This window comes from Myotis myotis, unplaced genomic scaffold (genome assembly GCF_014108235.1).
Source record: "Myotis myotis isolate mMyoMyo1 unplaced genomic scaffold, mMyoMyo1.p scaffold_m19_p_4, whole genome shotgun sequence".
Taxonomy (NCBI): domain Eukaryota; kingdom Metazoa; phylum Chordata; class Mammalia; order Chiroptera; family Vespertilionidae; genus Myotis; species Myotis myotis.
In genome coordinates, this window is record NW_023416346.1 from 26779981 (window position 1) to 26794839 (window position 14859).

Consider the following 14859-nt stretch of genomic DNA (forward strand, 5'->3'; position numbering starts at 1 on the left):
TTTCTTGACTATATGGAAACTTTTCACTTGTTGAATCACTGATGTATTGAGGTGAAACAAATGGAAGACTGGATAAAGTTGCATCACAAGGGTCTAATATAAGCTGCATTACAATAGAGCTCTTCTATTGTAGGCCTTTTATATATGTCTGGAAGTTTTATATTTACTGTCCCGAAAAATTCATTTGTAGCCTATTAAACTGTAGTGAAAGAGAAATTACAGACATGATGGGGAAATTCAGCAGTTAGGTAGTCAATTTTGTCACTAAATAGCCTTACCAGATTTTTTTTTGTATATTTTACCACTTTTACTTTTTTTATTGCTTAAAATATTACAAAGAGTAGTACTTACCAGATATTTAGAAGCTGAATTATCAAGTTCCTCTAATGCAGTAAGTTTTCAGTGATTACATACTGTGATTTTATTTTAGAATCGATCAATTCATTATGATTTCCTCTGAAATATTATCAGCTTTGTTCTTGAGGAGAGGCCAAAAGGAAGGTTGTCCTTTGGCACAGAGGGAGGAATCAAATGGCTCTGGCTTGAACACAGATATGTCAAAATATATTAGGTATAGATAAGGCATGTGCAATACTCAAAAGAAGTTCCTGTTTGAAAAAGATATAATATCCTTTTCCTTAATATTCTCTCTGCTTTCCTTCATGTCTCCTTTCCTGACTTGGCCCAGTCCCGAATGAAAAGGTCACGTCATGATAACCTCTGAGTTTCTCTGACTGGTAGCCACATCGTTCCCCCACACCCCTGCACTGCTGAAATACAGTTTCACTTTTCACCTAGTGTTCTATGTGTGTTTGTACTGCATATTCCTTTCATTTTGTGCATGGATGAACAATTTTTAAACATCTCTATACATTTGCTTTCAAAAAAATAAATTTCACTCTTCAGTGAATTTGCTCCATAATGATATCAGCAGTAGCTGGTATGAAAAATCAAGACAGAACTTCATATCAACGAGGACAATTTTGTCACTATTTTTTCTCTTACATTTCTGAGGTTAAAATATATTACCCAACAGAGCTAGGCTCCCTTATTCCTTCCACTCCGACCGCTTCTAGGTGACTCTCAATGATTTAATTTTCAAAGAAAGATACATTCAAATGGTGGATGAATATATTACCATGCTTCTTTTCCCTGTGGATTTGGAGCATACCATCCATCGTTCTGCTTTATCTCTCTCTCTGCCTCGGTTGATTCTACCAATTTATAATATTGTTGGAATTATCCAAGGCAGATTAACCTCTTATATTTCTTATGGGCCTTATGTAAATCTTGTACATACTATATACAAACTCTATTTTTATCATCCACCTCCTATTGGAATTCATGTATGTTGTTTCTAGTTCCTTGCTACTATAAACAATTCAGCAGTAAACATCTTCTACATGTAACTTGGCAAATTATATAAAGATTTGTAGGTTAAGTTCATAGAAGTTAAATTGTTAGATCAAAAGGTATATATATATATATATATATATATATATATATATATATATATATACACACACACATACACACACACACACACATACAGGGATACAGGGGTGGGCAAAAGTAGGTTTATAGTTCATATGGAAAATAATTAATACAAGAATAAACTGTGTTTCACCAACAACTTAAACCTAATTTTTCCCACTCCTGTATGTTTATTTTTAAATTTTGATAGATTTTGTCTAAAACCCAAAGCATAATAAAGAAAATAGAATGCCTTGGGGAGCTCATGATGGCCTGTGAAGGAGCTGTAGATCTTTCTTATAAATATTCCTGAATTATTGAGACCAGTTAGATATATTGTTGCAACTAGATAGGTATATGAAGGGATTTGGGTTGGTTGTTGTTGTTTTTATCCACATTTCTTTTGCTTTGAGTATTTAAGCAAAATTTTAGAGGCAATTAATTCAAAATATGTTCTGATCATCCTCCCAATCTGTGTTGATTGGCTTAGACAAATCAAAAAAATTCTAGCCCTCCCATAGTATTTGGAGATCTGGAAAATCAAGTTTACCCGCATGCAAATTGTCCCTATATGATTGATCTTATATTAACTCTTCTTCCCTCTAAGAGTCATTAATTGTAGATATTTTCTGTTGCTAGTTTTATAAGAACACCAGCGAAGGATTTTTCATCCATTTTTTAAAAACAGATAGGACTTTTTTCTGATTTCATAACATCATATAACTAACTGTTGTGTGTGTGTGTGTGTGTGTGTGTGTGTGTTTTTTTAAAAAAAACAAAGCAGAAAAAGCAAAAAGAAGAAAATAAATATCACTTGTAATCCTACCACTCATAGATAGTCACTATTAACATGTTGGTGAATCTCATGACAAATTTTCTTTGAAGTAGGAGGTGTGTGTGTACTCATGTGCATATATCTAGCCTGGGATATATGTATGTATATGGATATATACATATTTATATATTTCAAAAAATAAAAATAGGAACTGAAGCTACACTGACCGGGTGGAACTATGCATTTTTTATTATTTCTCCTTTATGGAGATTCTTCTTTTTTAAAAAGTTTTATTTAAAAAATTGACTTTTGAGCCGTGACCAATTTGGCTCAGTAGATAAAGCATTGGCCCAGGGACTGAAGGGTCCCAGGTTCATTTCCTGTCAAGGGTGCATGCCTGGGTTGTGGGCTCGATCCCCAGTAAGAGGTGTGCAGGAGGCAGCTGATCAATGATTCTCTGTCATCATTGATGTTTCTATCTCTCTTCCTCCCCCTTCCTCTCTGAAATCAATAAATATATTTAAAAAAATAAAAATTGACTTTTGAGAGGAAGAGGGAGAGAGAGAGAGAGAGAGAGAGAGAGAGAGAGAGAGAGATCAATTTGTTGTTTTACTTATTTATGCATTCATTGGTTGCTTCTTGTATATACCCTGACTGGAAATTAAATCCGCAACCTTGGCATATTGGGACAATGCTCTAACCAACTAAGCCACCGGCCAGGGCCTATGGAGATTTTTCTATCCTCGCACCTTGACAATACTTATCTGACCAAACATGTTCTTAGACTCTTTCATTCAGTGAGTCCTTGAAGGTTCACATGTTCCCTTTACTTTGGTCCTGTGTATTAGTCAGGGTTCTCCAGAGAAACAGAACCAATGATTTACTATAAGGAATTGGCTTACACACTATGGTGGCTGAGAAGTCCCACAGTCTGTCATCTGCAGGCTGGAGACCCTGGAAAGATGTCCAAAGGCCTGAAAAGCATCAGAACCAATAGTGTAAGTTCTTTTCTGAGAACAGAAGACTGATGTCCCAACTGGAGCAGTCAGACAGAGAATGTATTCTGCCTTCTTCTACCTTTTTGTTCTATTCAGGCTCTCCACAGATTAGATGATGCACACCCACACAAGCAAGGCAATTTGCTTTCTTTAGTCTATTGATTCATTTAATCTGGAAAGACCCTCACAGACACACCCAGAAGTAATGATTGATACATAAGATTAACCATCACATCCAATAAACTTGGACAGGATAGAGAACTCTTAGAATTTGCAAGTGTTCAGACATTCTCCCCCCCCCCACCGCTTTTCAAGTTTCCAAGAAATTATCTGCGGATTTCAGGCCCATTCAGGCCTTGAAGTGATTCTGGTGGCACATCAATTTTAAATGTTAAGTTCTTTAGCGTGATCAAATGGCTTTAGGCACCCAGTTCAGACCAGCATCTGCAATGAGGCATATTTAATGTGTCTGACTGAGGCTTAGTCACTCCTGGCTTGTTGTTTTGAATGGGAGTTTAGCATCCTTTAGAAACATGGAAGGCCAATGGAGGCTTTTGTTATCCCTGACCTTGGTTCTTTCATTGTCCACAAAATTCAATGCAATTTATTAAACTTCTCTCACCATTGAAAAAAAGCATTTTTTTAGTAATTGTTTTTCTAATTACCTTCTCCTCATTGTCCTTTTTAACTTGATCTTATATGCCAGGAGGGATTAAAAAATAAAGAACAACAACAAAAGAAAATGGTAACTATGTGAGGTAATGGGTGTGTTAATTAGCTTAATTGTAATCATTTTACAATGTATACATATATTAAAACATCAAGTTGTATATATTAAATATATACAATTTTCTTTGTCAATTATATCTCAACAAAACTGAAAAAGTAAAGAACAGAAAAAGGAATCTATATTAGTTATCAAGCTTAGTTTGTATGCAGTACTTAGCTCTTGGCACCCATAATCTTATGGGAAAGACAGTACAGACATGATAGCATAAGCATGGCAGAAAATGATATAAATTTATAAAAGGCCCTAAAATGAGTTTCTCCAAATGTGGTTGGGGATCCTTTGCATTTGAAGCCCCTAAGAGCTTGTTAAAACTTTAGAACTCTGGGCCCCACACCACACTTGCTACATCAGAATCTCTGGCCACAGATCCCAGGAAAAGGCATTTTAACAACTTCCTCAGCCTCTTTCTCATCCTTCCTCCACCCCAGGTGATTTGGATGCTCACTGAACTAAAGTTTGAGAACCAACAAAGGGACAGATTGAATGGAAGAGATAGGATTCTAGGTGTGTCAGGAGACAGATAAGCAGAGATGAGCTGAGAAAGAATTCAGGCAAGGGGAACTATATGAGCAGATTCACCCAGGTAGGAATGTACATGCCTACAATCCATCCCTACAGGTCATAGTATAGACTACAATCCATTTCTCCCCCATCCAGATGTCCCTCTGAAGGTGGAATTCTTTATTCATTGCAACTAGTGTAACTCATTTTAAGATTGCTATTGTTTGTGCTGCCACAAATAGGCTGGACTCTCAGACTAATATTCAACTCTGGAAATGAGCATCTGTCTGCAGAATGAGAGGTGATATTTCCCTACTTCCAATTAGAAAAATATAATCAATAATGACTAGTATTATTAATTTTTTTCTAACTTTCTTCTACTGTATTATAACTTGTGACAGATGCCTAAGGGGTATTTCTCACAGAGCCTATATGCAATTGGAAAGGTGGGAAGAAGTCTGTGGCATGCTAATCACATAAAAATTCCAGGAAACCTGGAATCCTTGCTTTTGCCACCCACATTCTGCTTACCCCTATTTTCTTTCTTAGTCATTTATCTACCCACTTGCTCCCACCCTGAATTTTCTCTACCTTTTTTAGTGCTTATCAGCTCCTCCTTTTAAAAAGACTTTATATTATTAGAGCAGTTTTAGGTTCACAGCAAAATTAAGTGGAAGTTACAGAGATTTTTCATATGCCCCCTGCCCACGCACATACACAGCCTCCCCCACTATCAGCATCTCCCACTAGAGTGGTGCATTTGTTATAAATGAAAACTCTACATTGATACATCATTATCACCCAGAGTGCATAGTTTACATTAGGGTTCACTCTTGGTGTTGCACAATCTATAGGTTTGGACAAATGTGTAATGACATGTATCTATCATTATATTATCGTACAGAGTATTTTCACTGTCCTGAAAATCCTTTGTGCATCCACCTTTTTAAAATCCAACAACCTAAACTACCTTACATATCTATCTATTTATTCCTTATCTATATTCCCTCTTCTTTTTTACCTAACAATATCTTGTCTTACTCTTCCACACATCTTTTTCATCTGAGGGATGAAGGTAGATAGAAGAAATGACAGTATTTTGCAGAGTCTGTCTGTCAATAATGGGGGATAGTGCTGCCTGTTTTGTGAAGTCAATTACTGCACTTGAATGTAAATGGGTGGCTCTACTGGAATATAAGTCAGATATAACATAAATACAGTATATTAATATATTGCTTTTTTTAGTCTCATAAGACTTCACCAACATTAACTCATTTTTACAGGCATCATAATTATCTTAGAAATCCTATAATATGATGTTTCTTATTTGATTTAAGGTTTCCTGGGGCCATCGTAGTTTTCATATCTCTATTTTCAGCCTTTGTTTATACATATTAGCTTTATAAAATAATGTCTTCAGTCTTATATGACTGTTTCCCTCAGAGTTATAAAAAAAAAAATGGACTCACTCTAAAGACTTTCCAGGAAATGTAGGAAATATATTTTAGTGGAAAATCAATAGCCTAGGATGGAGGTACAAAAGGCCTTCACCTCTTTTTCTATGGCTTTTTACCATCTGTTTTGTTCTGAGTTTAGTCAAAGGTTAATTGAACAAAAGGATACTCAGTTGTTCTTGTGAAGACAGAGACAGGGAAGCAAAGGCAATGTCTGGACACGGTCTATTTTAGTAAATTTGAATGGATTTCATCTCGATCAAATTGTTCTGCTCTGAAGTTGGTTGGCCTGCCAAACTCCTTGCCTTCTGACTCACCACTGAGGCCTTCTGTTTGGGAGCACATAGCCTTCTCTGTCTGCTTCCCTTTTTATCCTTTTACAGTAGATGTCCTGTGGTTTGAAAAATAAAGAACCAGTATCAGAAGTTCATCAGTTGGTCTTTTGAGATTGAGGAAAGCAATAAATGTCCAAGCAAATTTGGGAAGGAATCCCAAACATTCACCCTGATGAGCATGTCTACCTCTCAAACCACAGAATGAACAGTATTGTTTAATGCATTACCATTCAAAACCTTTTTTTGCATTATTTAATGAAGGACTCATTAATCACCCTTATCAATTTAGTTTTATAAATTCAGCATTCAGCCATCCTCAAAACTGGTAACAATATGAATTCAATGTACATGTTACGTTTAGCTCTCCAGAACTCACTCAAAGGCACAGGAAATGTCTTCTTGCTTACCTCACCTTTGCCTTCTGTATGTCCCATGCTAGTGGTTTCAACAGAGATGGAACTCCTCAAAAGTGTGCTGCCTCACCTAGCAAGTAAACCCACTGGAACAGGACAGTTGGTACCTTTCTTGCAAAATCTTAGTGATTTCTTTTACAAGAGCCCCAGATAGTACACTAATACAAAATAAGATTGAATGTCAATCTTATTTGACATTGAATGTCAACTGTAATCTATATATATAAAAGACTAAGTATCCATCCATCCGACCAGTAGCTATGACGCACACTGACCACCAGGGGGCAGACACTCGACACAGGAGCTGCCATGATGCGCACTGGCCATTTAAAAATAAATGGCACCATGGACCTGGTGCAGACAAACCAACACTTGGCATCCCCCAAGTGGGACACAGGCCCCACCACCACCCCAGAGCGACACCCACCAAATTTCAGCCAATGCTGCCAAGACCCCATGGTGCAAAATGCGGCCCACAGCCCAGCCCAGCCTGGAAACTGTGGCTGTGGGTGCTGGGTAATGATGTCACGTAGCAACGCCAGGCTTCCTCTCCCTAGCGACTGGCATCCTTGGAGTTTCTTCAGCCTAGGAACCCAACTTGCATTATAGCCCGGTGCAAACATTTTACAGTTTAACCAAGTGTTTATGAAGTGTTTTCCCGTGCCTCATCTCATTTGGTCCTCACAGAAGTCCTGGAGTAGGTAGATAGGAGACTCGGTAGAATCCTATTTTCTTTTCATTAGCAAGATGTGAATAGCAATATTAAAATATTTCTTCTAATTAATTTCCTTTCAATGTGCATGAATCCATGCACTGGGACACTAAAATTCAAAATAAATAAATAAATAAATAAATAAATAAATAAATAAAGGAGCCACAGATAATAGCATTTTAAAGGAAGTTAAAATGATAAAGCTGTTTCAATGGGGAGAGGGAGGTTGAATTATAGCAACCATGGAATTAAAGCTTCTTATATTGTTTTAAAAATTATAAAGTTGTTTAATTGGTTTACAAATCACATTTTTAAATATGTCAATATGATTTTTAAATTTTTAATTACAGTTGACATGCAATACTATATTAGTTTCAGGTGTATAACATAGTAATTAGACATTTATATACCTTATGATGTGACCATCCTGATCAGTCTAGTACTCACCTGACACCATACATAGTTATTACAATATACAAATCACATTTTATGCTGTAAATAATATCTGTGATTTTTCTAATTTAAAAATTCCCTTCAGGCAAAGGTTATTTGGTTTGGTTTTTTATTTTGTTTTGCTTTTTTTCAACAGACATTATAATTTTGGTACTGTGACAATTATAGACAACAGTGCTTAAAAGGAGGGTAAGGATGTGGATGGCTCATTACCAAATATGGTCTATTTATTTATTTATTAAAGATAGTTTTATTGATTTCAGAGAGGAAGGGAGAGGGAGAGAAAGATAGAAACATCAATGATGAAAGCAAATAATTGATCTGCTGGCTTCTGCATACCCTCCACTGGGAACTGAGCTCGAAACCCGGGCATGTGCCCTGACCGGGAATCGAACTGTGACCTCCTGGTTCATAGGTCGATGCTCAGTCACTGGTTGGGAAATCAAACATGGGCTTTTTAGAAAAATGTGAACAAAATGAGTTGATTAGATAACTTGATTCTCTCCTGAATATAAGTGAGAAGGTATGTCACCATCTTTCCCCCTATACAAATAATATAGAAAAACAAATATTGTTAATAAAGCAATATGAATATGAGCTTTACCTTTTGCTTAGTATAATATGGTACCATTGAATTCTAGTGCAGTTTTTTCCATTTCTAAGAATATAAATATGAATATATGAGAGTAAGTAATTACTTGAAGTATTGCAGTGAACAACAGCACAGCTGGGCAGAGAGCTATAGTGATGGACAAATTTGAGTTGGAGGGACATGATACTGTATAAAGACTTGAAGTCAGAAATAAACAGAAGGTTTTATTGACAGATGAGAAATTTGTGCTTTGAATTTTTAAAATAGAAGCTTTATTGACATATAATTCACATACCACTTTTAAACTTACCATTTAAAAGTATAAAATTCACTGATTTTTAGTAAATTAACAGAGTTGTGTGATCACCACTAGCTTATTTTATAACATTTTCACCACCCTAATAAGAAATTCTCATTAGCAGGTACTCCCTCCAAGCCCTTGACAACCACTAATCTTTTTGTTTCTATGGATTTTGCCTATTCTGGACATTTCATATAATATTTGTTCTTTTGTGTCTCACTTCTTTCACTTAGCATAATGTTTTCAAGGTTCATCCATGCTGTAGAATGTGTCAGTACTTCCTTTCTTTTTATGGCTGAACTAGAGGCCCAGTGCACAAAAATTTGTGCACTCGGGGGGGGGGGTGGTCCCTCAGCCCAGCCTGTGCCCTCTTCCAGTCTGGGACCTCTCAGGGGATGACCACCTGCCAGCTTAGGCCTGCTCCTGGGGGATTGGGCCTAAGCTGGCAGTCAGACATCCCTCTGGCAGCCTGGGAGCCCTTGGGGGATGTCCACTTGCCAGCGGGGAGCAGGCCTAAGCTGCAGTTGGACATCCTTAGTGCTGCTGAGGAGGCGGGAGAGGCTCCCACTACCACCGCTGTACTGGCAGCCATCAGCCTGGCTTGTGGCTGAGCAGAGCTCCCCCTGTGGGAGCACACTGACCACCAGGGGGCAGCTCCTGCATTGAGCGTCTGCCCCCTGGTGGTCAGTGTGTGTCATAGTGACCAGTCATTCCCAGTCATTCTGCAGTTAGGGTCAATTTGCGTATTACCCTTTTATTATATAGGATAGAGGCCTGGTGCATGGGTAGGGGCCGGCTGGTTTGCCCTGAAGGGTATCCCGGATCAGGGTGGGGGTCCCGCTGGGGTGCCTGGCCAGCCTGGGTGAGGGGCTGAGGGCCGTTTTCAGGCTGGCCACACCCCCTTCAGGGTGGGGTCCCCCCTGGGGTGCCTGGCCAACCTGGGTGAGTGGCTGATGGCTGTTTGCAGGCTGGCCAAGCCCCCCAGTGGGGACCCTCACCCCATGAGGGTGTGGCCAACCTTGGTGAGTGCCTGATGGCTGTTTGCAGGCTGGCCAAGCCCCCACCAGGGACCCTCATCTCATGAGGGTGTGGCCATCCTGGGTGAGGGGCTGATGGCTCTTTGCAGGCTGACTATGGCCCCCAGCCACGCAAGCTCCCAGTGGAGGCTGGCTGGAAGCAGGTATCTGGGATTTATTTATCTTCTATAATTGAAACTTTGTTGCCTTTTTTTTAAAAAATATATTTTATTGATTTTTCACAGAGAGGAAGGGAGAGAGATAGAAAGTTAGAAACATCGATGAGAGAGAAACATCGATCAGCTGCCTCCTGCACATCTCCCACTGGGGATGTGCCCGCAACCCAGGTACATGCCCTTGACCGGAATCGAACCTGGGACCCTTCAGTCCGCAGGCCGACGCTCTATCCACTGAGCCAAACCGGTTTCGGCGAAACTTTGTTGCCTTGAGTGGAGGCCACAGCCAGCCAGGGCAGGCAGGAAGCTTGGCTTTCTCCATTGCCAGGGCAACCAAGCCTTCTGCTTGCTCCAGCTCCGTGGCTGCTGGCCGCCATCTTGGTTGGGTTAATTTGCATATAGTTGCTCTGATTGGCTGGTGGGCGTGGCTTGGGTGTAGCAGAGATACAGTCAATTTGCATGTTTCTCTTTTATTAGGTTAGATAATCTTCCATCATATGGATATACCAGGTTTTGTATATCCATTCATCAGTTGATGGATCTTTGAATTATTTCCACTTCTTGGTTACTATAAATAATGCTGCTGTGAAAATTCATGTGCAAATTTTTGTGTGGACATATGTTTTCATTTCCCTAGGAGTGGAATTGCTGGGTCATTTGGTAACGTTATGTCTAACTTTTTGAGGAACTGGTACACTGTTTTCCACAGCATCTACACCTTTTAACATTCCAATTGGCAATGTATGAGGGTTCCAGTTTCTCCACCTTCGCAACAACACTTATTGTATATTTTCTTTTTCTTTTTATTATAACCACTCTAATGAGTGTGAAGTAGTATCTCATTATTGTGGTTTTGATTAGCATTTCCTTAATGGTTAATGATGTTGAGCATATTTTTGTGTGCTCATTGGCCACATGTATATCTTCTTTGGAGAAATGTCTATTCAAATATTTTCCTAACTTTTAATTGATTATTTTTATTATTGAGTTGTAAGAGTTTTTTTATATATTCCTCATCAGATGTATAATTTGTAAATATTCCTCCCATTCTGTGGGTTGTTTTTTCACTTTTTAAAAAAACATATTTTATTGATTTTTTATAGAGAGGAAGGGAGAGGGATAGAGAGTTAGAAACATCGACGAGAGAGAAACATCGATCAGCTGCCTCCTGCACACCTCCTACTGGGGATGTGCCTGCAACCAAGGTATATGCCTTTGACCAGAATCGAACCTGGGACCCTTCAGTCCACAGGCCGATGCTCTATCCACTGAGCCAAACTGGTTAGGGCTTTTTTACTTTTTTGATAATGTCTTTTTGTCACACAGATTTTTAAATTATCATAAATTCTAATTTCTCTATTTTTCTCTCTTTCTGCTTGTGCTTTTGGTGTCATCCAAGATTTCGTGGATGAATCCAAGGTCATGTAGATTTCCTTCTTTGTTTTCATTTAAAGTTTTGTAATTTTAAGACTTGAATCAATTTTGAGTTAATTTTTGTATGTGGTGTGAAGTAGGAATACAAATTTTTTCTTTTGCATGTAGATATCCAGTGGTCCCAACACCATTTGTTGAAAAGGCTATTTTTTTTTCCTTTTGAAATGTCGTGTTATGTTATGCTTGTCAAAAATCAATTGACCATAAGTTCATTTCTGGACACTCAATTCTATTCCATTGGTCTATGTATCTATCCTATGCCAGTACTAAACTTTCTTGTTACTATAGTTTTGCAGTGAGTTTTGAAATTGGAAAGTGTACACTCTAACTTTGCACTTCTTTTCCAAAATTTTAAGCGTTTGTGAAGGATTGGTATGCATTTTTTAAACTTTTGGTAGAATCAGCCATCTCATCCTCGGCTTTAACTTATGACAAGTTGTTTTGAATAGTAATTCAACCTCTTGTAGATCTATTCAGATTTTCTATTTTTTTGTGAGTCAGTTTTGGTAGTTTGTGCCTTTCTAGAAATTATTTTACTTTTTTTAGTGATTGCCCTACAATTTGCAATATACATTTAGAATTAGTCCAAGTCCACTTTTAAATAATACTGTATGGCTTCACAGGTAGTGCAAGTACCTCATAATAACAACATGTTCCTAATTCCTTCCCCCCACCCCTCTATCATTTTTTTCATTCATTTCACTTATACATAAGTGTATATCAGCATTATATATAAGCATATATGATCTATTATTTTTATTTCTACTGTTATTCTGAACAAACTTATGTTAGATTGACTAATAATAAGAAAAATAACTTTTTACTTTACCTTCACTTACTCCTTCCCCCATGCTTTTTGAGTTTTTGACCTTTAGCATTTTCCTTCTCTCTGAAGTTTTTTTTTTAAATATATTTTTATTGATTTCAGAGAGGAAGGGAGAGATAGAAATATCAATGATGAGAGAGAATCATTGATCAGGTGCCTCCTGCACGGCCCCCACTGGGGATTGAGCCTGCAACCGGGGCATGTACCCTTGACCAGAATCGAACCTGGGACCCTTTAGTCTGCAGGCTGGCGCTCTATTCACTGAGCCAAACTGGCTAGGGATCTGAAGAAGTTTTTAAAAATATTTCTTGCAAGGCAGGTCTACTGAAAAAAATTTCCCTCAATATTTGTATACTTGATAAAGTCTTTATTGCTTCTTGACTTTTGAAAAAAAAGTTCCACAGGATACAGAATTCCAGGTTGGTGGTTTTTTCCCCCCTCAACACTTTAAATATTTCACTCCATTCTCCTCTTACTTGCATGGTTTATAAGGAGAAGTGGAATATAATTGTTATCTTAGATCCTCTATAGGTAAGCTGTTTTTTTCCTCTGGCTTCTTTTAAGATTTTTTCTTTATCTTTGATTTTTCTAGAGTTTGAAAATAATATGACTAGGTGGGGTTTTTTTGGTGGAGGGAGGGGGAGCATTTATTCTGCTTTCTGGATCTGTGGTTCTGTGTCTAACATTAATTTAGGGAAATTCTGTCATTGTTTCAAATGTTTCTTCTGTTCCTTTTTCTCTTTCTTTTGGTATTCTCATCACACATTGTTAGGTATTGTCCCCCACTTTTGAAGTATTCTGTTCCAATTTTTTAGTCTTTTTTTTCAATTTGCTTTTATGTTTTGGAAGTTTCTATTGACATATCTTCAAGCTCAGAGATTCTTCAGTGACTCAGCCTACTAATGAGCCCATCCAAGGCATTCTTCATTTCTTTTATAGTGTTTTTTATTTTCAGCATTTCATTTTTATTCTTTCTTAGTATTTCTCTCTGCTTACAATATCAATCTGTTCTTATATGTTATCTACTTTTACTATTACCGGTCTTAGCATATTAATCATAGTTACATTAAAATCCTGGTCTGATAATGCCAACATTCCTGCCATATTTGCCTCTCATTCTAATGTTTGCTTTGTTTTTTCAAGCTGTTTTTATTTTACCTTTTAGTATGCTTTGTAATTTTTTTGTTGGAAACCAGACATGATGTACTAGGTAAAAGGAATTGTAGTAAATAGGCCTTTAGTAATGTGATGGTGAGGTGTGAGGAAGTGTTTTAATGTTCTATGATTAGTTCTCCATCTTTTGGTGAGCTTATGTCCCTAGATTGTAAGCTTCACCAGCGCTTCTCAGTTTTTTTCTTTTTCCTCCCTTAGGTGGGACTTCAAGATCAGAATTAGGTATTTCCCTTCTCCTAGATATGTTAGGCTCTGATAAAACCCCAATAGGTTAGGCTATGGTAAAATTATTGCTCTCTTGAGAGGAAACCTTGTTACGAAGAACAGAATTTTCTGAAGCATGAGTGGGATTATCCTCCTATCTTCATTGTGAGAACCCTTTAGAGCTACTGGAAGTAAAAGTCACAAAAGTGTGACTGGGCCCCTAGAGTTTTTAACTTTCATACTGTTTTGCATTGAGGCCCAAGCTATTCATTTCAGTTCAGGTTTTCCTACCCAGGTTCCAATTCCCATGGAGACTTCTGCTCCTGGGTTTCCTCTCCAGCAAGTTTGATTCTCTGTATCTTTCTGTCTGTTTCTCCAATTTAGGGAGTAGTGTTTTCCCCATGACCACAATTCACTGACAGATATAAGAGAAGATAAGTTTTCTTTCAGTGTGTTCAGCTATTTACTTGTTATTAGGATAGAGTAATGACTTATAAGCTTCTTAAATGCAAGACTGGAAATCAGAAGTCCAAATTCATCTCTTTTTTTTTTTTTGGCTTTTTAACTTAACTTAATTTTTAAGTCTTTATTGTTGAGAGTACTACAGATGTACCCCCCATTGCCCCCCTCCACCTGGTTTGCGCCCCGCCCCAGGCCTTCACCACCCTACTGTCTTTGTCCATAGGTAAGATCTTTGGTTAAGCTCATCCCGTCCCCCTCCTCAATTCCCTCTGAGATTTGTCAGTCTGTTCCATGCTTCCATGTCTCTGATTCTATTTTATTCATCAGTTTATTTTGTTCATTAGATTCCTTGTTTGTTTATTTTTGACTTTTAGATTCACGTGTTGATGGATATGTATGTATTGTCATTATTTGATGGCATTCACAGCTATATATTTGTCTCCTAAGCACTGCTTTAACTGCATTCCATATGTTTTTTATGTGCTTTTTAAAAAATTAATCTCAAGTTAGTTTCTAATTCTCTTTATTGTGCTTAGACTTTGTATAGGGGTGACATTTATATTTCATTATTGGATTAATTTCAGAGAACTTTAGTCCCACCAGGCCCCTGAATTTACATTTATAACTTTAAAGAATAGTTTCTGAAGAATAGAGGAACTGAGAGTAGACATTAGTGGCTGGGGAGGAAGGGCTACCATTTAAGCCCCAGCTTTTTTTTTTTTTTTTTTGCCTTTTTATTGTTGACCTTATTACAGATACCCATATCTCCAC

General features: G+C 37.7%; 1 protein-coding gene across 4 annotated transcripts in view; it reads left to right on the top strand.

The window, feature by feature from the left end:
* Window positions 1-14859, top strand: part of ARHGEF6 (Rac/Cdc42 guanine nucleotide exchange factor 6) — a 142875-nt gene that overhangs the window by 67298 nt on the left and 60718 nt on the right. The gene's annotated exons all lie outside the window — the stretch shown is intronic.